General features: G+C 37.1%; 1 protein-coding gene and 1 pseudogene across 3 annotated transcripts in view; one reads left to right on the top strand and one right to left on the bottom strand.

Annotated features, from left to right (window-relative positions):
• The window catches only part of Ccnb3 (cyclin B3), a 96,774-nt gene that overhangs the window by 24,744 nt on the left and 48,863 nt on the right, over positions 1-23,167 (bottom strand). The window lies entirely within an intron of this gene.
• On the top strand, positions 21,762-22,590 carry LOC104849764 (annotated as a pseudogene).

Here is a 23,167-nt window from a genome sequence, read left to right as displayed (position 1 = left end):
TTTTTTTTTTTTTTTTTTTTTTGTACCATGGATTGAACTCGGGACCTTGGGCTTGCAAGGCAAGTGACAGCACCACTGAGCTAAATTCCCCGTCCTATATATCACATATATTAGGAATGAGAAAATAAATCATTACAAGGGGAGTGTGGGGAAAATGGCAGAGTGGTAAGTAACAATAACTCAGCATCTCCAAGATTCAAAATCCAGACACTAGAAAAATCACAACTTGGAGAGCAAAAGAAGGTAGGAGGTGGATCCCTGGGATCCAGGAAGGATCTGACAGAAAAATTGGAGCCTATAGAGAATTTGAAGAGGCAGAGCACAATGCAGAAGAAAGTACAGACAATCTGTACTTTCCCCCTCAGCTCCTGGCTCATGGCTTACAAGAAAGGAAGAATAAATCCACAGACACAAAGTGAAAGCGGGGAACTCCACAGGCCTTCAGGGAGAAGCACAGCAGTGGAACTGATCAGTGTGTTGCAACAGCTGGTAGGTGACTCCACTCCAAGTGCCCGGAGTATCTCCTGGAGAGAGTGGTTCGACACCATTCCAGGGAGGAATTAACTGAATCCAGGACTCAGAGCAGCTATTGGTTGGCTTCATTTCAGGGGTCCCAGTGTTTCACTCTCACAGTGACTGGGTGAAGGACAGCCACTGGAGACAGCCAGAGTCAGGGAACTGCAATCAGGCTGGCAAAAGACCACCAGGGGAGTTTAAGCTAAAGAAATCAGGCCCCAACCCCAGGGCCAGAAGCCAGGCTCAGGGTGAATCACTCTGGATTTGAAAGTCACAGAATTGGCATACTTGCTCTGATCCTACTGTGTGACTGGTGACTACATCCAGCATGAATTTGGGATGTGGCTTCTTTCTCTACCAGTGTGAGCAGGGATGCATCTTGAATTGGATATTGCCCCAAAATTATGGAAGAAAAGACATTAAAAATCACGGAGAATTTCCTTTTAAAATTTTTTTTCTTTTTGTTTTTGTATTTTGTATTTTGTGACTATGTGTACTGTTTTTCGTCCTTTTGTTATATATTGTTCTTTCTTTTTTTTAAATCTTCTTTCCTTTCCTACTTTCATCTTCACCAGTTTCCTGGGGCTTGGGAAATCTTCCTTTGTCTTTTGTCTTGTTTCTTTATCCTTGCTTCTTTTTTTCTTATTTTCTCTTCTTCTCCAATTTAATTTTTCTCATTTTAATTACTCTTTTCTTATTTTTACTTCTATATAACTTCTTTTTGCTCCTTATTTTTCTTTTCTAGTTCCTGCCTGTTTTTTTATCTTACCTTTACTGTCTTAAATTACTTTTCTCATTACTCAGACAAAATATCCAACACCCAAAGTTCAAGGAGGAAAAGTGTATTTCAGCTCAGTTTATAGAGATATCTATCTATAATCAGCTGGTTCCAAGGCAGGGTGGCATGGCAGATGGCTATCTCAGAAGAGAACACAGAAAAGAAATAGTTCGTGGCATACAGAAAGCAGCAAGGCAATGAAGTAGGGAAGCAGCAGCAGCAGCTGCCTTCTTTCTGTCCCTTTATGTCCACCCAGGCTACCCCACCTTTCAGGTGGCTGTCATTCATACCCAGGGCAAGCTTTCCCATTATCCACTCCGCCAGAACTATGCTAAACCCCAGTAGATTAATATAGTAATCACATATCCTTAATTCTAGAAGCATACAATTTAATCCTAGCATCACAAACCCTAGATCCAGCCATCTCTCAAAACTTCCACCTATAAGTGCATGAGGCTTTAGAGGGACATCTAGACACATACCATAAAATGTACCTAATTCTATAAACTTCCGTCTACTCCCAAATAAGATCCTTTCTACCACTCCTCTCTCTTCCTTTTCATAACAAGACTTTAAGGTTTAAAAGCTTTCCTCATGCATTCTCCCATTCCCAAACCCTATATCTCTAATAGTACAACCATAAAGCTTTCTTAATCTTTTGATAGTTAACTCTGTAAAATTACTGTTGAATTCTTTTTTATATTTAGAAAGATCCGGGTGTCATATTTAGCATATATTAGCTGTTAAGTCAATACCTGGGTAGTCTTAATGATTACATCGTGATTATAGATCTTTTTTCCAGGATTAAAGGTGGTATATAATTGGTTATTATTGTATATTAAGATCTATTTTGTCTTGGATGATAATACTGTAGCTGATTCCCTTGATATTAATAGGCTCATATAATTGTCACGACTTCTTTGTAAGCCAACACTCAGATAACACTTATCACATTAACAATACTAGAATATATTCCCAGAGAATTTGGTTGCTGGGGTAATTACATTGCATACTCCTCTCCCAAATTAACCCAGTGGTTGATCCTTGGGGAAGCAGCAAAGGATTGTAGTTAAACAACCCAAAGTGCATCACTGAAAAGCAACTAAAGAGGTCTCTATACTAAAAAAAAAACTCTTTAAACTATAAGCATCCACAAACCTCCGTGCAAAACAAAACAAACAAAAATATGAGAAAACGGGCAACAAACTAAAAGTATTAACTCCTTGAAGTTAATTTAGAGAAGATCTAATACTCTTTACACTCTTTAATGAAATCAAAAGGGAAGCAGTATTCTCAAAGTCATTCCTGAGATCCCAGTGAGAAGGTGCTGTGGACCACATCTGCCTGGCTGTGGGCAGGTCCCAGCCAGGGTCCTGCTCCAACTCCAGTCTCTTGGGCCCACAGGCCCCAGCCAAAGGCCCACCTGGAAAAAAGCTGCACTGGCACATGAGCAACAGCAAGAGGCCTACCCAGATACCATTGGTGTGTGTGTGTGTGCAGACCATAGCCAGAAGCCTGCTCACACACCAGGGACTGGGGTGCAAAGCACCCAGACAAAGGCACTCCCAGACAACAGCTATGTAGCAGGACAGGCCTCTCAGCCAGAGCATGCCTAGATACCATCACAAGTGTAGACAGGCCCCAGCCATAAAACCACCCAGACAACACAGCAGGACACAGATCCAAAAGGCAACCATTCTGAACCCAGGAATTGGTGCACTGGAGAGCAGCAGAGAAAAGGTTGCCCAGTGGCTTGCTAATAATTGAAGATCACTGGGAGAGCAAAAAGTCGCCTCAACAAAGGTGCAGCAGGCTTCATCTGTTGAAATGAGAAGACACATAAGCAAGCCTCAAAACTAAACTTCCAGGCGGCGTGCACGCGAGCTCCCAGCCTGCGCGACAACAGACCAGGAAGGAAGGTACCCGCGCGGGCGCCCTTGAAACACCCACACGACACCCCCCCCCATTCTCAAAACTCCTGATTGGGCCAGTCCTTAGACCAACTCTGCAGAGGCATAGGTTCCCATGAAGGGTAGTTTTCTGAGCTCCGAACTTTGATCATCTTTAAAGAAAGGGCAGGGGAAACCTGTAATAGAACGGAGTGGAGTTCAACCCTGAGGGTAAGGAAACTAAAGTTAGGCTTTGTAGATTGTGTTCAGTCTCAGTCGTGAGGAACAGCCATTGGCTAGCTATAACCAGGGGATTGGGTTCCGCATATGACTGTGCATGTGGTATAATATGAGATCAGAGATAGCCTGAAAGAGGACCTTCAAATTCTTTTTCTTTCCCTCTCTCTTGTCTCTTTTTTCCTCTTTCCACCCTAAAATTTCTTTCTTTTTTCTGTCCTGTCTCTCCAACTCAGTCTCTTGCTCCACCATAGTGTCCCTCATCTCCCTTTTTATTCCAGTTCCTGAAGAACTCAGACTTCTTTTTTTATTTTTTGTTTTTAGGACGGGTTTCTCTTTATGTTCTTTTCTCCAGTCATTTTACCTCACTCATGGCTCTGTACCTTCAAGGGAAGGCAAGCGCCTGTTACTGTTAAGGGGATATATTCCTGTCCTTATTCCTGCACTCTCTCTATCCCCCCTGAACTTAATAGCTTTGTAAAGATAGTAAGGTAATTCTACAACCTCTGGATTCACTTCAAACCTGCTCTAATTCTTTCACTTATCTAATCCTCTTGTTCTAAGTCGAACCCCCCATCCTAAATGGTAAAGATGCCATATTGAAAAGAATATTCACTGCAAACATACTATGAGCTGCTTCTTGAAATTAATCTAATTCACATGAGTTAAAGGTGATACATTAATGACTACCATAAGTGGTCAGTTGGCAAGCTGTGCCTGATCCTATTGGGCTGCTGAATGTATCAATTGGGACAAAGAGTGGTGATTGATTTAAAGAGTTGTTTTCTCTGATATTATGAAAACGAGAATGTCTATGAGTCATTAGAAACTCAAAAGCTAAAACGCAACTATATTAGGAAGATTTAAGTAATACCCAGAAATTAAAGAAGGACAACCCAACAATAAAAATAAAAATGAGAAAACACTTAAGCAAGACACAAAAACAAATATCCAGTTCACCAATAGCAAATAGTAGGACAAATGAGGATGAAAAGTCTGATAGTGAACCAACAGGACTCCCTGGACCCATAGCACAGGAGGTAACAAAATTGATCAATCAGGCTCTAGAAAAATTCAAATCAGAAATAATTTCCCAGCTAGCCAGAGAGATGATGAGCAAAATAGAAGTCATGATTCGAGACTCTAGAGCAGAAACTGAGAAAAAAATAGATGAGCTCAAGACTGTGATAGAAGCCATGAAGACTCAGCATAAGAAAGACATGGAAACAATGAATGCCCAACAGAGGAAAGAAATGGAATCCATAAAACAGATTCAAACAGATATCCAGGAGATTAAAAACTCTATTGAAAGTGTACGAAACAGAATAAAAGATTGCGAAGATAGAATTTCAGATATAGAAGATAGGATAGCAGTCAGTGACCGTGAAAAAAGAGGTCTATTAAAAACAGTAAGGGATCATGAGAAATCAATCCAACAACTCCTAGACGATACAAAGAAAAATAACATAAGACTGATAGGAATTCATGAAAAAACAGGAGAAAACACAAATGATATAAAAAAGCTCTTCACAGAATTAATGACAGAAAACTTCCCAAACAGAAGGGAAGAATTAGACATACAGATAAGTGAGGCATATAGAACCCCAACTAGCCACGATCAAAAAAAATCTACACCTAGACATATAATAATCAAGATTCCAGAAATCCAACAGAAAAACAAAATACTACAAGCAGTAAGAGAAAAGAAACAAATCACATGCAAAGGGAAGCCCATTAGAATCACAGCAGACTTTTCAACACAAACCCTTAGGTCAAGGAGAGCCTGGAGTGAGGTATTCCAAGTCCTAAAAGAAAAGAATCTCCAACCTAGACTTTTGTATCCTGCAAAACTCTCTTTCAAAATAGATGGGGAAATAAAATACTTCCACGACAAAGAGCACCTGAGAAATTTCATGAACACCAAACCAGCACTGCAAGGAATTCTAAACAATATCCTAGAAAAGGACAACGAAATTCACAATAACATGAGGCCCAACAGACCAAATCAAATAGGCAAGGCAAGAAACTAAAAGGAGATGGGAGAAAAAGTAAAAAGAGTCAACAAATGGACAAAAACATGACAAGAATAAGTCAAAATATATCAGTTGTAACCATCAATGTTAATGGCCTCAATTCACCAATCAAGAGAAACAGATTGGCAGAATGGATTAAGAAGCAAAATCCAACAATATGTTGTATACAAGAAACACACCTAGTGCAAAAGGAAGTCCATAGACTGAAAGTGAAAGGATGGAAAACAATTCTCCATGCGTCAGGAGTCCAGAAAAAAGCAGGGGTAGCAATCTTATTCTCAGATAAAGTAAATTTCAAACCAAAACTCATTAAGAGAGACAAAGAAGGACACTACATCCTTGTAAAGGGAACAATTCAAGAGGAAGAGCTGACAATCATAAACATATATGCACCAAATATAAATGCCCCCAACTATATAAAACAAATATTAAGTAACATGAAAAACCAAATAAGCACTAATACAATTGTAGTGGGGGATTTAAATACCCCACTATCACAAATTGACAGATCTACTAGGCAGAAAATCAACAATGAAATAATAGAACTGAACCAAGCTTTGGAACACATGGACTTAATAGATGTTTATAGAGTATTCCACCCCCAAAAACCAGAATATACATTCTTTTCGGCTGCACATGGATCATTCTCCAAAATAGACCACATACTGGCTCACAAAACAGGTCTAAATAAATGCAAAAAAATTGAAGTCATCCCCTGTTTATTATCAGATCATAGTGCAATCAAACTAGACATCAATAGCACAAGAAACTATAGAAACTTCACAAGCACATGGAAACTGAACAACACTCTCCTAAACAATCAATGGATTACAGAGGAAATTAAAGAAGAAATTAGACAGTTTTTACAAATAAATGAGAATGCCAATACAACATACAGGAATCTTTGGGACACAATGAAAGCAGTTCTACGTGGAAAATTCATAACATTGAATGCCCACACTAGGAAAACAGAGCGGGCTCAAATAAACAACTTAACGATGAAACTTAGACTCCTAGAAAAACAAGAGCAAGAAAAACCCAAAGCTCGAACAAGAGAGGAAATTATAAAGATCCGAGCAGAAATCAATGCAATTGAAATTAAGAAAACGATACAAAAAATAAATGAAACAAAGAGCTGGTTTTTTGAAAGAATAAATAAAATTGACAAACCCTTAGCTAATCTTATCAAAAAAAGGAAAGAAAAGGCTCAGATCCATGCAATTAGGAATGAAAAAGGCGAAGTCACAACAGATCCGAAAGAAATCCAGAGGATCATGAACACCTACTTTGAGAACCTGTACTCTAATAAAATGGAAAACACAGAAGAAATGGACAGATTTCTAGATACTTATGAATTACCAAAGTTGAACGAAGAAGATAAAAACATTTTAAACACCCCAATCACAATCAGTGAAATTGAAAATGTAATTAAAAACTTACCAACAAAGAAAAGCCCAGGCCCTGATGGATTCACTGCTGAATTTTACAAGACATTTAGAGAAGAACTACTACCATTACTCTTCAAACTTTTCAATGAAATTGAAAGAGAAGCTATACTTCCAAATTCATTCCTGGAAGCAAGTATCACTCTGATTCCCAAACCAGAGAAAGATACAACCAAAAAGGAGAACTACAGACCAATCTCCTTAATGAATATAGATGCAAAAATCCTTAATAAGATACTAGCAAACAGAATACAGAGGATTATTAAGAAGATCATCCATCATGACCAAGTCGGATTTATTCCAGAGATGCAAGGGTGGTTCAACATACGAAAGTCAGTGAATGTAATACATTATATTAACAAAGTCAAGGACAAAAACCATATGATCCTCTCAATAGATGCAGAAAAAGCATTTGATAAAATTCAACACCCATTCATGATAAAAACCCTGCAAAAAATTGGAATAGATGGTCTATACCTCAATTTAATAAAGGCTATTTATGAAAAACCATCAGCCAACATCATATTGAATGGCCAAAAACTGAAAACCTTCATGTTAAAATCAGGAACAAGACAAGGATGCCCACTATCGCCACTTCTCTTCAATATAGTTCTGGAAACATTAGCCACAGCAATTAGACAAGAGAAAGAAATTAAAGCAATAAAGATAGGAAAGGAAGAAGTTAAACTATCATTATTTGCTGATGATATGATACTCTACATTGAAGATCCAAAAAACTCCACCAAAAAACTTCTAGACTTAATTGACAGATTCAGTAAAGTATCTGGATACAAGGTGAATACCCAAAAATCAATAGCCTTTCTATACACAAATAACAGACAGACAGAAAGAGAAATAAGGGAAAAAATTCCTTTTACAATAGCATCCAAAAAAATGAAGTATCTAGGAATCAATCTAACAAAAGAAACAAAAGATCTCTACACTGAAAACTACAGCACTCTGAAAAAAGAAATCGAAGAGGATATAAAAAAATGGAAAGATATCCCCTGCTCCTGGGTAGGAAGAATCAACATAGTGAAAATGGCCATACTACCGAAACTGCTATATACATTCAATGCAATGCCAATTGAAATTCCAACACTATATTTCACAGAACTAGAAAAAAGAATCCAAAAATTCATTTGGAACCACAAGAGACCTAGAATAGCAAAAGCCATTATAGGCAACAGTCACATGGCACCAGGTGTAACAATTCCCAATTTGAAACTATACTACAAAGCCACTGTGATAAAATCAGCATGGTACTGGCAAAGAAATAGGCCTGAGGATCAATGGAACAGACTGGAAGACACAAAAACAAATGCAGATGTACTCAGCTACCTCATCTTCGACAAAGGAGCTCACCATCCTCAGTGGAGGAAAGATAGCCTCTTTAATAAATGGTGTTGGAAAAACTGGATATCAACCTGTCACAGATTAAAATTAGACCCTTATCTTTCGCCATGCACTAAATTAAAATCCAAATGGATTAAAGATCTAAATATTAAAACAGAAACATTAAACTTGCTGGAAAGTAAGTTAGGCAGAACTCTGGAAGACATTGGTATAGGAAAAGACTTTATGAACAAATCCTCAGTAGCACGGGAACTAGCAGAAAGAATCAACAACTGGGATCTCATCTTACTAAAAAGCTTCTGTACTTCAAAAGAAACCATTAGCAGAACTAAGAGACAATCTACAATGTGGGAAAAAATTTTTACCAGCTGTACCTCAGACAAAGGACTATTATCAAGGATATATAAAGAACTCAAAACAATCAGTCCCCCCAAATATAAAGACCCGATCCAAAAATGGGCATCCGAAATGAACAGACATTTCTCATACAAAGAAGTGAAAGCAGCAAGAAAATATATGAAAAAATGTTCCACATCACTGGTCATTCGAGAGATGCAGATGAAAACAACACTGAGATTCCACCTCACCCCACAAAGAATGGCTGCTATCAAGAAATCACACAATAACAAATGTTGGCGGGGTTGTGGGGAGAAAGGAACCCTCCTCCATTGTTGGTGGGAGTGCAGACTAGTGCAACCACTATGGAAATCAATATGGAGATACCTCAAAGAGCTTGGACTGGAGGTTCCATTTGACCCAGCCATCCCTCTGCTGGGTATCCTTCCAAGAGAACTAAAAGAATCATATCACAGAGAAGTATGTGCACCCATGTTTATAGCGGCACAGTTTGTAATAGCTAAATCTTGGAAACAACCTATTTGCCCATCCGTTGGAAACTGGATAAAGAAGTTGTGGTTTTTCTATAAAATGGAATATTACTCAGCCATAAAGAGCGAGAGAATAGATTCATTCATAGGAAAATGGATACATATTGAAGATATACTCCTAAGTGAAATAAATAAGTCACACATGTGTAAATACCAAATAGTTTCCCTGGTGTGAATATTCTGCAACAATGCATAAGATTCTAATAAGATTACTGACATTTAGAAATTTGAAGAAAAGAGCTAAAGGTGTAGGGAAGGTGTGATACGTAGGGGAAGAACAAAAAGGGAAAAGAAAAAAATGTGAGAGAATGAAAAGATGAAAATAAAGTGTTTGTAGATGTGGAGGGGACGAGGGGGTGAAGGGAGGGCAGAGGTAAGGGGAAAAAATGAGAATCAAGACTTGCCATGTAGAGGTACATGATCCCAACAATGAATGTAACTGTATTGTATCCCTAAAATGTACCAGTAAACTCAATAAAATTAAAAAAAAAAACTAAACTTCCAGATCACCTAAAGACATCCCAAAGGGAAATGAGAAGGAACAAGCTGATACTCAACCACCTGGACTCCCTGAACTGGCAACAAAAGAAGATCTGAAAAAAAATCTGAAATCAGAAATAATTTCTCAGATAACCAGAGATTGTCCAAAATGCAAGATAGAATTAATAAATTTAGATGAGACACAGATTAAAAAAAACAATAGAGGAACCGAGGAACATGATGGAACCCCAACATAGAAAAAACTAGAATCCATAAAACAGATACAAGCAGACATCCAGGAGATTAAAAACTCCACTAAAAGTTTACACAGCAGAATGAGCCAATATGACAACAGAATTTCAGATATAGAAGACAAAATTGCAATTACTGACCAGGAAAAGAAAATTTTCTGAAAAATAGTAAAGGAAAATGAGAAGTCAATCCAGAAATTGCAAGATGATGCAAAGAATAATATAAGACTGATCAGAGTCAATGAAGAAACAAGAGAAAGTACAAACAACATTAAAAAACTGTCCACAGGGCCAGGGATTTAGCTCAGCGGTTTGGTGGCCTGCCTCGCAAGTGCAAGGACCCAAGTTCGATCCCCGGTACCAAAAAAAAAAAAAAACTGTCCACAGAAATAATGGCAGAATACTTCTCAAGTAGGGGAAAAGAACTTGACATACAGGGAAGCGAGGCATATAGGATTCACACTAGCCCTGATTTAAAAAAAAAAAATTGACACCTAGGCATATAATAGTTAAGATTCAGAAACCCAACAGAAGAACAAAATTCTCCCAGCAGTTAGAGAAAAGAAACAAATCACATACAAAGGAAAGCCCATCAGAATCACAGCAGACTTCTCAACATGAACACTCAAGGCAAGAGCATGGAGTGACATATTTTAAGGAAAACAACCTCCAACCCAGATTCATGTATCCGCAAAACTATCTTTCAAAATTGATGAAGAAATAAGGTACTTTCACGAAAAAGAGCACCTGAGGAATTTCATGAATACCAAACCAGAACTCCAAAATTAATAAACAATATCCTAGGAAAAATAATGAGGTTCACAACCCCAGGAAGTCCAGCAGAATGAATCCAACAGGCATGACAAAAAATTAAACGCAAAGTGGGAGAACCCAAAAAACAGAAAGTCATTACAAGGATAAGTCAAACATATCAGTTATAATCATCAATGTTAATAGTCTCAATTCACCAATCAAAAGAAACAGACTGGCAGAATGGGTCAAGAAGCAAGATCCAACAATATGCTACATATGAGAAACACACTTAATTAAAAAAGAAACTCATAGACTGAAAGTTAAAGGCTGGAAAACAATGTTCCATGTGTCAGGAACCTGAAAAAAAGGAGTAGGTATCCTATTTGCAGATCAAATGAAATTCAAACACAACATTGATTAAGAGAGACAAAGAATTGCATTACAACTTTGTAAAGGGAAAAATCCAAGAGAAAGAGATGACAATTATAAATATACATGCTCCAAATACTAGTGGACCCAATTATATAAAACAAATACTAATGAATATGAAAAGTCAAATAAGCACTAATACAATAGTATTGGGGAACCTCAATACCCCATTGTCACAAATAGATAGATCCACTAGAAAGAAAGTGATTAAAGTCTCTATTCTCCCTATTGCTGTTAGTCTGTTCTGTTCCTGGGAATATTTTGTTCTGTCTTCTCTTCAACAGCTCCCTAGAGTTTGTGTGATCTTTTCGTGTCTTCTGACCACACTTCTAACCTTTCTCTATCCTATATATCTATTCTTCCCTCCCCAACTCCTTCTGAATGCCCATCCTGAAGGGTAAAGTTGCTACATTGAAGAGTTTATTCACTATAAACATATTTTGGGCTGGTCCTTGATTTTTATTTCATTCACATGGGTCAAGGTGATAGATTAATAATTACTACAAATTACCATTTTCTAAGTTGTGCTTGATGCTACTGTGTTGCTGATTGTATCACCTGGGCCAAGGTGTTGTGATCAATCTAATCAGTTGTCCTCCCAAATATAATGAAAAGGAGATTGCCTCAGAGTCACTAGAGACTCAAAACCTAAAGACCAGCTATATCTGGAAGATCAAAGTATTAACCCAGGAATTAAACCAAGGACAGTACCAACAACAAAAATAGAAATGAGAAGAAATTTAAACAAGGTACAAACACAGACTTTCACCTCACAAAAGGTACACTCTGGAGGCAATGAGGTGGAAAAGTCTGACAATCAACCATCTGAACACTCTGAACTGATACCACAGGAAGTAAAAAAACAAATAAATGAGGCTCTAGAAAAACCCAAAACAGAAATAATTTCCCAGATAAACACAGAGATGGTGAGCAAAATGAAAGACAAGATGAGAGACTCTAGAAGAGAAACACATTTTTTAAAAAGTAGACCATGATGCTAACCATGAATAAATCCATGAAAAAACAGGAGAAAGTACAAATGGCATAAAAAATCTTTTCACAAAATTGACAGAAAATTTCCCAAATAGAGGGGGAGAATTTGACATACAGATAAATGAGGCATATAGGACTCCAAATAGCTATGATGAAAAAAAAATCTACACTTAGATATATAATAAAGAAGATCCCAGAAACACAACAGAACAACAAAATACTACAAGCAGTTAGAGAAAAGAAACAAATCACATGAAAAGGAAAGGCCATCAGAATCACAGCAGACTTTTCAACCCAAACCTTCAAGTGAAGGAGAGCCTGGAATAAGGCATTTCAAGTCCTAAAAGAAAACAACCTCCAACATAGAATGATGTATCCTGCAAAATTATCTTTCAAAATTGACGGGGAAATAAGATATTTCCATGACAAAGAACACCTAAGAAATTTCATGAACACCAAACTGGCACTCCAAACATTTCTAAACAATATTATCGAAAAAGAAAGTGAAGGCCACAACTATATAAGAGCCAGCAGAGCAAATATACCAGACAAGGCAAGAAATTAAAAGGAGAGAGGGGAAAAATAAAAAATAAAAGAACCAACAACAGGAAAATAACATGACAATGAAAAGTCAATACATAACAGTTATAACCATTAATGTTAATGGCCTCGATTCACCAATCAAAATAAACAGGCTGGCAGAATGGATTAAGAAGCAAAACCCAACATGTTATATACAAGAAACCCACTTAATCTACAAAGAAATTCATAGACTGAGAGCAAAAGGATGGATAACTGTTCTCCGTGTGAAAGGAGCCTGGAAAAAGCAGGTATAGTTATCTAATTGGCAGACAGAGTAGATTTCAAACCAAAACTAATTAAGAGAGAAAAGATGGCCACTACATCCTTCTAAAGGGAACAATACAAGAGGAAGAAATGGCAATCACAAATATATATGCACCAAATACTAATGCCCCCAACTATACGAAACAAATGCTAATGGATATGAAAATCGAAATAAGCACTAATGCAATTGTAGTGGGGGACCTAAATACACCACTGACACAAATAGACAGATCATCCAGACAAAAAAATCAACAATGAAATAATAGAACTGAACCAAGTCTTAGAACAAATGGACTTAGTAGATGTTTACAGAGTGTTCCACCCCACAAAATCAGAATATACATTCTTTATGGCTGCACATGGGTTATTCTCCAAAACAGACCACATACTAGCTCACGAAACATACTTAAGTAAGTGCAAAGGAATTGAAGTTATTCCCCGTATATTATCAGACCGTAGTGCAATTAAACTGGAGATCAATAGCCTAAGAAACTGCAAGAACTTCACCAACACATGGAAATTAAATATCACCCTACTGAACAACCATTGGGTCACAGAGGAAATTAAATAAGAAATTAGACAGTTTCTACACTTAAATGATAATGCCAATACAACATACAGAGATCTATGTGACACAATGAAAGCAGTTCTACAAGGGAAATTCATAGCAGTAAATGCCCATACTAGGAAAAACAGAGCAAGCTCAAATAAATAACCTAATGTTTAACCTTAAGCTCCTAGAAAAAGAAGAGCAAGACAAACCAAAGCTCGTACAAGGGAGGAAATTATAAGGATCAGAGCAGAAATTAATGCAATGGAGACTAAGGGAATGATACCAAAAAATCAACAAATCAAAATGCTGGTTTTTTGAAAGAATAAATAAACTCAATAAATACTTAGCCATCCTTATCTAAAAAAAGAAAGAAAAGGCTCAAATTAGGAATGAAAAAGGTGAAGTCACAACAGATCCACCAGAAATCCAGAGGATAATAAATACCTACTTTGAAAATCTGTACTCTAACAAAATGGAAAATACAGAAGATATGGACAGATTCCTAGATACATATGAACTTCTTAAATTGAACAAAGAAGATATTACATTCAGTGAAATTGAAAATCTAATTACAACATTACCAACAAAGAAAACCCAGGTCCTTATGGCTTCACTGCTGAATTCCTCAAGACATTTAGAGAAGAACTACTGCCACTACTCTTTAAACTCTTCAATGAAATTGAAAGGGAAGCAATACTTCCAAATTCATTTCTGGAAGCAAGTATTACTTTGATTCCAAAACCAGGGAAAGACCCAACCAAAAAAAGAGAACTATAGGCCAATCTCTTTAATGAATATAGATGGAAAAATCCTCAATAAGATATGGCAAACAGAACACAGAAGATCATCATGAAGTTCATACACCCTTACCAAGTTGGATTTAGCCCAGAGAAGCAAGGATGGGTCAACATACATAAATCAATAAATGTAATATATTATATTAACAGAATCAAGGACAAAAACCATATATCACCTCAACAGATGCAGGAAAAGTATTCAACAAAATTCAACACCCATTTATGATAAAACCCTATATAAAATTGGAATGGATGACCTTTATTTCAAACGTATAAAGGCTATATCTGTGAAAAATCAACAGCCAATATCTAACTGAATGGTTAAAACCCGAAAAGTTTCATACTAAAGTCAGGAACAAGATAAGGATGTCTATCATCACCACTCCTGTTCAATATAGTTCTGCAAACATTAGCCACGGCAATTAGACAAGAGAAAGAAAAGAAATAAAAACAGGAAAGGAAGAAGTTAAACTGTAACTATTTGCTGATATGATACTCTACATAGAAGACCCAAAAAAACTCTGCCAAAATACTTCTAGACTTAATTGACAGATTCAGTGGAGTAGGAGCATACAACATCAACATTCAAAAATCAATAACTTTCTTGCACAGAAATAACAAACTCACTTAGAGAGAAATTAGAGAAACAATCCCTTTTACAATAACATCCAAAAATGAAATATCTAGGAATCAATCTAAGGAGATAAAAGACTTCCACATTGAAAACTACAGCACTCTGAAAAAAGAGATAGAAGGGGATATAAGAAAGTGGGGCCAGATTTAGCTCAGGTCCGAGGATTTAGCTCAATGGTTCTGCCACCTGACTCACAAGCACAAGAACCCAAATTCAATCCCCAGTACCCGCCCCTGCAAAAAAAAGAAAAGAAAAAGAGAGAAAATGGAAAGGCATCCCTTGTACCTGGGTAGGAAGAACCAACATAGTGAAAATGGCTATATTTCCAAAACTGCTATACAGACTCAATGCAATCCTCATTGAAATCCCAACAGTATATTTTACAGAAATTGAGAAAACAATCCAAAAATTCATTTGGAACCTATTCTAGGCAACAGAGACATGGCAGGAGGTATCACAATTCCCAAACTGAAACTATGCTACAAAGCCACTGTGATTAAAAACAGCATGGTACTGGCAAAGAAACTGTCCCAAGGATGAATGGAATAGATTACAAGATTCAGAAACAACACCAAACACATTCAGCTAGCTCATCTTTGATAAAGGAGCCAACCATCCTCACTTGAGGAAAGATAGCCTCTTTAATAAATGGTGTTGGAAAAACTGGCTTTCAACTTGCCAAACATTAAAACTACATCCCTATCTTTCACCATGCACTAAACTAAAATCCAAGTGGATTAAAGATCTAAATATCAAAACAGAAACACGAAACTTACTGGAAAATGAATTAGGTAAAACTCACAAAGACACTGGCATATGAAAAGACTTTATGAACAAATCCTCAGCAGCATGAGAACTTGCCCAAAGAATGAACAACTGGGATCTCATTAAAAGGTTTTCGCATTGCAAGAGAAACCACCTACAGAGCTAACAGAAAACCTAGAATGTCAGAACAAAATTTTACCAGCTACTCCTCAGCGAAAGGACTATTATCTAGAATATATAAAGAAATCAAAAAGCCAGACCCCCCCCAAATACAAAGACCTGATTCAAAAATGGGCATCTGAAATGAACAGACATTTCTCAGACAAACAAGTAAAAGCAGCAAATAAACATATTAAAAAATGCTCAACATGACTGGCCATTTGAGAGATGCAGATGAAAACAACACTGAGATTTGGTCTTACCCAGAAAGAATGGCTGCTATCAAGAAATCAACCAATAACAAATGCTGACACATCTGTGGCAAGAAAGGAACCCTTCTCCATTGTTGGTGGGAGTGCAGACTGGTATAACCACTGTGGAAATCAATATGGAGATACCTCAAAGAACTAAGCTGGGTCCCATTTGACCCAGCTATTCCTCTGCTGGGTATCTTTCCAAAAGAATTAGAAGAGTCATACCACAGTGATATATGCACACCCATATTTATAGCAACATGTAATAGCTAAAACTTGGAAACAGTCCAAATGCCCATCAACTGGAGACTGGATAATGAAGATGTGGTTTTTCTATAAAATGGAGTACTACTCAGCCTTAAAGAATGAGAAACTAGAGACATTTATAACTCAACAGATGCACATGGAGGGTATACTCTTAAGTGAAATAAATAAGACATACTTGAGTAAATACCAAATAGTTTCTCTGGTGTGAAAAACTAAAAGTGTAAATAAGGTTCAAATGGTATAACTGATAGTGTAAAACAGGAAGAAAATGGCTAAATGGAAAGTGGGAAGGGGAGGGGAAAGGAAATAAGGGGAAAGAAAAAAACGTGAAAAAAGGAACAAAATGGGAACAAAGTCTTAGTAAATAGGAAAGTTTGAAGGGGGTGAAGAGAGGTCAGGGGTATTGGGAAAAAATAAGTACGAAGACACATCATGTAATGGTACAAGATCCCAATAATAAATGTAACTTCATTGTTTCCTTTAAAGGTACCAATAAACTTCAGGGGGGAAAAAACAGAATACGCATTCTTTCCAGCTCCACATGGTTTGTTCTCCAAAATAGACCACACACTTGCTCACTGAACATGTTTAAGTAAGTGCAAAGGAACTGAAGTTATCCCCTCTATATTAGACCATAATGCAATGAAACTGGAGATCAATAGCAAAAGAAATTGCAAGAATTTCATAAACATATGGAAATTGAACAACACACTTCTGAGTAACCAATGGGTCACAGAGCAAATTAAAGAAAAAAGCAGACAGTTTCTACAATTAATGAAATGTCAATACGACATATCAAAATCTATGTGACGCAATGATAGTTGTCTTATGAAGGAAATTCATAACACTGAATACTCATATTACGTAAACAGAGTGAGCTCAATTAAACAACCTGATGCTGAACCTCATGCTTCAAGAAGCAGAACAGCAGGATAAATCCAGAGATCATAAAATAGAGGAAATTATAAAGATCAGAGCAGAAATCAATGCAATGGAGATTAAGGGAATGATATAAAAAAAAATCAGTGAATCAACAAGTTGGTTCTTAGAAAGAATAAAGAAAATCGACAAATCCTTAGCCAACTTTATCAAAAAAAGAATCAAGGATGTCCACTATCACCGCTCCTTTAAATATAGTTTTGGAAACATTAACGATAGCAATTAAACAAGACAAAGAAGTAAAAGGAATAAAGATAGGAAACAAAAAAGTTAAATTGTCACTACTTACAGATGACATGATACTCTATATAGAAGACCCCAAGAACTTCACCAAAAGTCTTCTAGACTGAATAAATTCAGTACAGTAGCTAGACACAAGGTCAACATACAAAAAGTAATAGCTTTCCTGCACACGAACAATAGACTCACTGAAAGAGAAATTGGATAAACAACTCCCTTCACAATAGCATCCAAAAAATAAAATACCTAGGAATCAACCTAATGAAAGAAATCAAACACCTCTACTCTGAAAATTACTCTGAAAAAGAGATCAAAGAAAATATCAGAAAAATGGAAAGAAATCCCTTTTTCCTGGGTAGGAAGAACCAATATAGTGCAAATGGCCATACTTCCAAAACTGCTATATATATTCAATGCAATACCAATTGAAATTCCAGAAGCATACTTCATGAACTATTTTTTTTTTTTTTTTGGTACTGGGGATTGAACTTGTGTCCTTGGGCTTATGAAGCATCCGTTGGAACCACTGAGCTAAATCCCCAGCCTCTATATAAACCTTGAGAAAACAATCCAAAAATTCATTTGAAACAAAAAGAGACCTACAATAGCAAAAGCAATTCTAGGCAACAGTTACAAGGTAGGGGGTATCACAATCCACACCTCCAAACAATACTACAAAGTTGCTGCGATAAAAACAGTATGGTACTGGCAAACAAATGGACCTGATTACCAGTGAAACAGATTAGAAGATGAAGAAACAACTCCAGACACACTCAGCCACTTCATCTTCCACAAAGGAGCCAAACACCCTCACTGGAGGACAATAGCCTCTTTAATAAATAGTGCTGAAAAAAATGGGTTTCAACTTGCCAAAGATTAAAACTAGACCTATATCTGTCACTGTGCACTAAATTAAAATCAAAGTAGATCAAAGATGTAAATATGAAAACAGAAACACTAAACCAGCTGAAAGAGACGTTAGGTAGAACTCTTGAAAACACAGGCATAGGAAAAGATTTCATGAATAAAACCTCAGTTGCACATGAACAAGCACAATCAACAAGTGGGATCTTCTGCACATAGCCGGGCGTGGGGGCGCACACCTGTAATCCCAGCACTCGGGAGGCTGAGGCAGGAGGATCGCTGTGAGTTTGAGACCACTCTGGGCTTCATGGTGAGTTCCAGGTCAGTTTCCACTCTACATAGTGAGACTCTGTCTCAAAAAATAAAAACAAAAACAAAAACAAAAAGCTTCTGAACAGCAAGAGAAACCACCAACAGCATGAAGAGACAACTCCCAATGTGGGAAAAAAAAAATTACCCGCTGTTCCACAGAAAAAGGTCTATTATCTAGAATATATAAAGAACTTAAAAATTCAGACCTCCCAAATTTAAAGATCCAGTCCAAAAATGGACATCTGAAATGATCAGACATTTCTCAGACAAAGAAGTAGAAATATAAAATAAACATGAAAAAATATTCAACATCACTGGTCATTTCAGAGATGCAAAGGAAAACAATGATGAGATACCATCTCACCTAAGAATGGCTGCTATCATGAAATCAACCAATAACAAAGCTGACAGGGCTGTGCGGAAAAAGGAACCCTGCTCCTCTGTTGGTGGGAGTGCAGACTGGTGCAACCACTGTGGAAATCAGTATGGAGATACCTCAAAGAGCTGGGATTAGAGGTCCCATTTGACCCAGCTATTCCCCTGCTCGGTATCTTCCTAAAAGAAATGAAAGAATCATACCACAGCAATATGTGTGCACCCATGTTCACCGTAGCATAGTTTGTAATAGCTAAAACTTGGAAATAGCCCAATTGCCCATCAACTGGAGATTGAATCAGGAAGATTTTTTTCTTTTTTTATAAAATGGAGTACTACTAAGCCATAAAGAATGATAAATTAGAGACATTTATAGCTAAATGGATGCACACTGAGGCCATACTGTTAAGTGAAATAAATAGGACAGATGTGTAAATACAGAATAATTTCTCTGGTGTGAGAAACTGCAAGTGTAAATAAGGATCAAAACATGTAATAGATAATGTGAAATAGGAAGAAAATATGCAAAAGGGAAGGGGAAGTAAGAAGGGTAGGGGAAAGGAAAGGAGGGTAGAATTAATATGAGAAAATGAAAAAATGGAAACTAAGTCTTTGTAAATAGGGAGAGGTGGAAGGGTTGAAGGGAGGGCAGGGGAATGGGGAAAATAAGAATCAAAATATATTATGTAAAGGTACAAATCTGCAATGATGAATGTCATTATATTGTATACCTAAAATGTACCAATAAAATTAAAAAGTCATTTTTAAAAAGTCATTCCTGGAAACAAGTATACTCTAATTCCAAAACCAGGAAAGAATCTAACCACAAAAAAGATCTCCAGGCCAATCTCTTAAATGAACACAGATGCATAAATCCTGAAAAAGATACTGGTAAACATAATGCAGCAAATCATCAAAAAGATTTTTTTTAAACAAACAAACAAAAAAGCAAAAATTCAGGGCCAGGGATTTAGCTCAGTGGTTCCACCGCCCACCTTGCAAGCTCAAGGTCCCAAGTTTGATCCTCAGTACCAAAAAAAAGTGATCATACACCATGACCAAGTAGGATTTATTCCAGGGATTCAAGAATGGTTCAACATTCTCAAATCAATTGTGTAATAAATCATATAAACAGAAGCAAGAACAATAATCACATGATCATCTCCACAGATACAGAAAAGATGAGAAAATCCAACATCCATTCATAATTAAAACCCTTAAGAAATTAGAAATAGAAGGTCTTTATTGCAATCTGATAAAGCCACTATGATGAACCAATGCTCTATATCATACTAAATGAAGAAACTAAATGTTTTCCTTCTAAAATCAAGAACAAGACAAAGATGTCTATTGTCACCACCCTTGTTCAATATAGTTCCCGAAACATTAGCTTGAGCAATTAGACAACTAGAAATTGTCTAATTAGGCAATTAGAAAGAAATAAAAAGGATATGGATAGAAAAAGAAGTTAAATTATCATTATTTAGGGATGACATGATCGTCTACACAGAAGATCCAAAAACTCCACCAAAACAATGTCAGAATTAATGACCAAATTCAGTAGCACAGCAGGATGCAAAATCAACACTGAAAAAGCAATATCTTTCCTGTATATAACAAACTCGCTGAGACAGAAATGAAGGAAACAATATTTTCACAATAGCATCAAGAAAAAATGAAATACTTAGTAACCTAACAAGAAAGTCAATGACCTCTACAATGAAAACTATAATACCTCAGAAAAGGAAATGAAAGAGGATTTCAGAAAATGGAAAGCTATGTCCTATTGCTGGGTAGGCAGAACCCATACAGTCAAAATGGCCATACTTCCAAAACTGTTATAGTAAAACCTTGGTCTGTGAAATTGATTCATTCTGCTTGTAATCCAAAGCATGTTATATTAAAGTAGAGAGAAAGTTATGATCATTTCACATTAGGCATGATATATTACTCATATTGCAAAATAACACCCATTTATTAAGATAAAATCTCTTAGAAATGTTTGTGTGTCTTGTGGAACACTCACAGACCAAGTTGCTTGCAATCAAAGATGCGACTGTATACAGATTTAATGTAATCCCAATCAAAATATCAATAGCATTCCTTACAGAACTAGACAAAGCAATCTTAAAATTCATATGGAACTAGAAGAGACCTAGAATAGTAAAAGTAATTCTGGGCAACAAGGGCAAGGCAGGGGCCATGACAATCCTGGACTTCAACTTATACTACAATGCTACAGTGATAAAAGCAGCATCATTATTGGCAAAACAAAATTTAAAAAACCAGACTTGTGATTAGTGGAACAGAATAGAGGATGCAAAAACAACTTCTGGGACACTCAAGCTGGTATCTGTGACAAAAGGGTCAAATCCTTTCACTAATGGAAGGATTTTAACAAATGGTGCTGGGAAAACTGGCTATCAACATTCTGAAGATTGAACCTAGACCGATATATCTCACTATGTACTAAACTAAAATTAAAATGGATCAAAGATCAAAACATTAGAATAGAAACAATTTGCTGGGAGACAAAATACGTAAAACACTTGAAAACATGGGCATATGCAAAGTCTTTCTGAACAGAACTCCAGTTGCACAAGAAATAATACCCAAAATCAACAAATGGGATCGTATCATATTAAAAATCTTCTCGGATTCCAGTGTTTCGGCTCCTTGCGAACTTGTGTTTCGATGCTCCCAGGTGCAATGAGCTTCCTCAAAAGTTTTCCGCCGCCAGGTCCGGCAGAGGGGCTTCGGCACCAGCAGTCAGATACCGAGGCTGTGCTGAACAAGAAAAGCCTCAGCATTGGCAGCCTTTACATCGCGGAGAGCCGCCTGTCTTGGTTAGATGGTTCCGGATTAGGATTCTCATTGGAATACCCCACCATTACTTTACATGCTGTTTCCAGGGACCTAAATGCCTATCCACGGGAACATTTGTATGTTATGGTGAATGCTAAATTTGGAGAAGAAATAAAAGAATCTCTTGATGATAAGAGGAAGACAGTGATGATGATATTGAACCTATTACTGAATTTAGATGTGTGCCTAGTGATAAATCAACACTGGAGGCGATGTTCACTGCAATGTGTGAGTGCCAGGCTTTGCACCCAGATCCTGAGGATGAAGACTCAGATGATTATGATGGAGAAGAATATGATGTGTAAGCGCATGAACAAGGACAGGGGGATATCCCCACATTTTATACCTATGAAGAAGGATTATCCCATTTAACAGCAGAAGGGCAAGCCACATTGGAGAGACTAGAAGGAATGCTTTCCGAGTCTGTGAGCAGCCAGTGTAACATGGCTGGGGTACGGACAGAAGATTCAGTAAGAGATTAGGAAGATGGCATGGAAGTAGATACTACAGCAGCATTTGCAGGACAGATTGAAGATGCAGATGTTGATCACTGAAAAGGATTTATGTTGCTTTAAGGTTCTGCTCATAACTGTAGGAGAGAACTTGGTGCCTCTTCCCTCTGAAGAAAGGTTGATGGAAGTCTTTTTCCTTCTCCAAAACTCACTTAAACCAGTTCTTCCTCCAGATAAACTATACTGAGACAGCAAGTTGTCACCAGCAGAAGAAACTATGACCTTTATTAACAAAGGTGAATTAGCTTAACCAAGGGGTTATTTGTAATTTATCATTTACCCTAAAACTAAGTGTAGGTACCTGCCGACTAGGCCTGTAATTCCTGCCTTTGCTGTATGTGTTGTCTACACTACTGTGGTGAAAATGCACAAGAATTGGGCAGGAAATAGACTAAAGTTAAGATGGGCAGGGCATTTCTTTGGGGCCGAGAGATATTCTTCTCCCTAAAAGAAAAGGCAGAGGTCTTAAAAGTATCAGTCTCTGTCATTCTCCAAAGGGGCAAGAGTCTCACTGATTTTGGGCCCAGATTAATTCAGACCTATCTAGGTGGTCTCTTGGGAAACATCCCAATATCCTTCCATAAAAAAAAGTGCTTCTGGGTAGTTTCTGTCCTTTGCACCTGTTTTTCCAGTCTGCTTTGTTATAGCCTCTTAGGTTATATCCTTTAATTTCTGCCTTCTATAGGTTAGTTTTCTGTAAGAGAACAAGTGAACTGGGATAAGGTCCTTAAAGTACCC

The sequence above is a fragment of the Fukomys damarensis genome, unplaced genomic scaffold (genome assembly GCF_012274545.1).
Source record: "Fukomys damarensis isolate Sample0158 unplaced genomic scaffold, DMR_v1.0_HiC HiC_scaffold_39, whole genome shotgun sequence".
NCBI lineage: Eukaryota > Metazoa > Chordata > Mammalia > Rodentia > Bathyergidae > Fukomys > Fukomys damarensis.
Note: the sequence above shows the minus strand (reverse complement) of the source record. Positions and strands in the feature narration are given on the sequence as shown.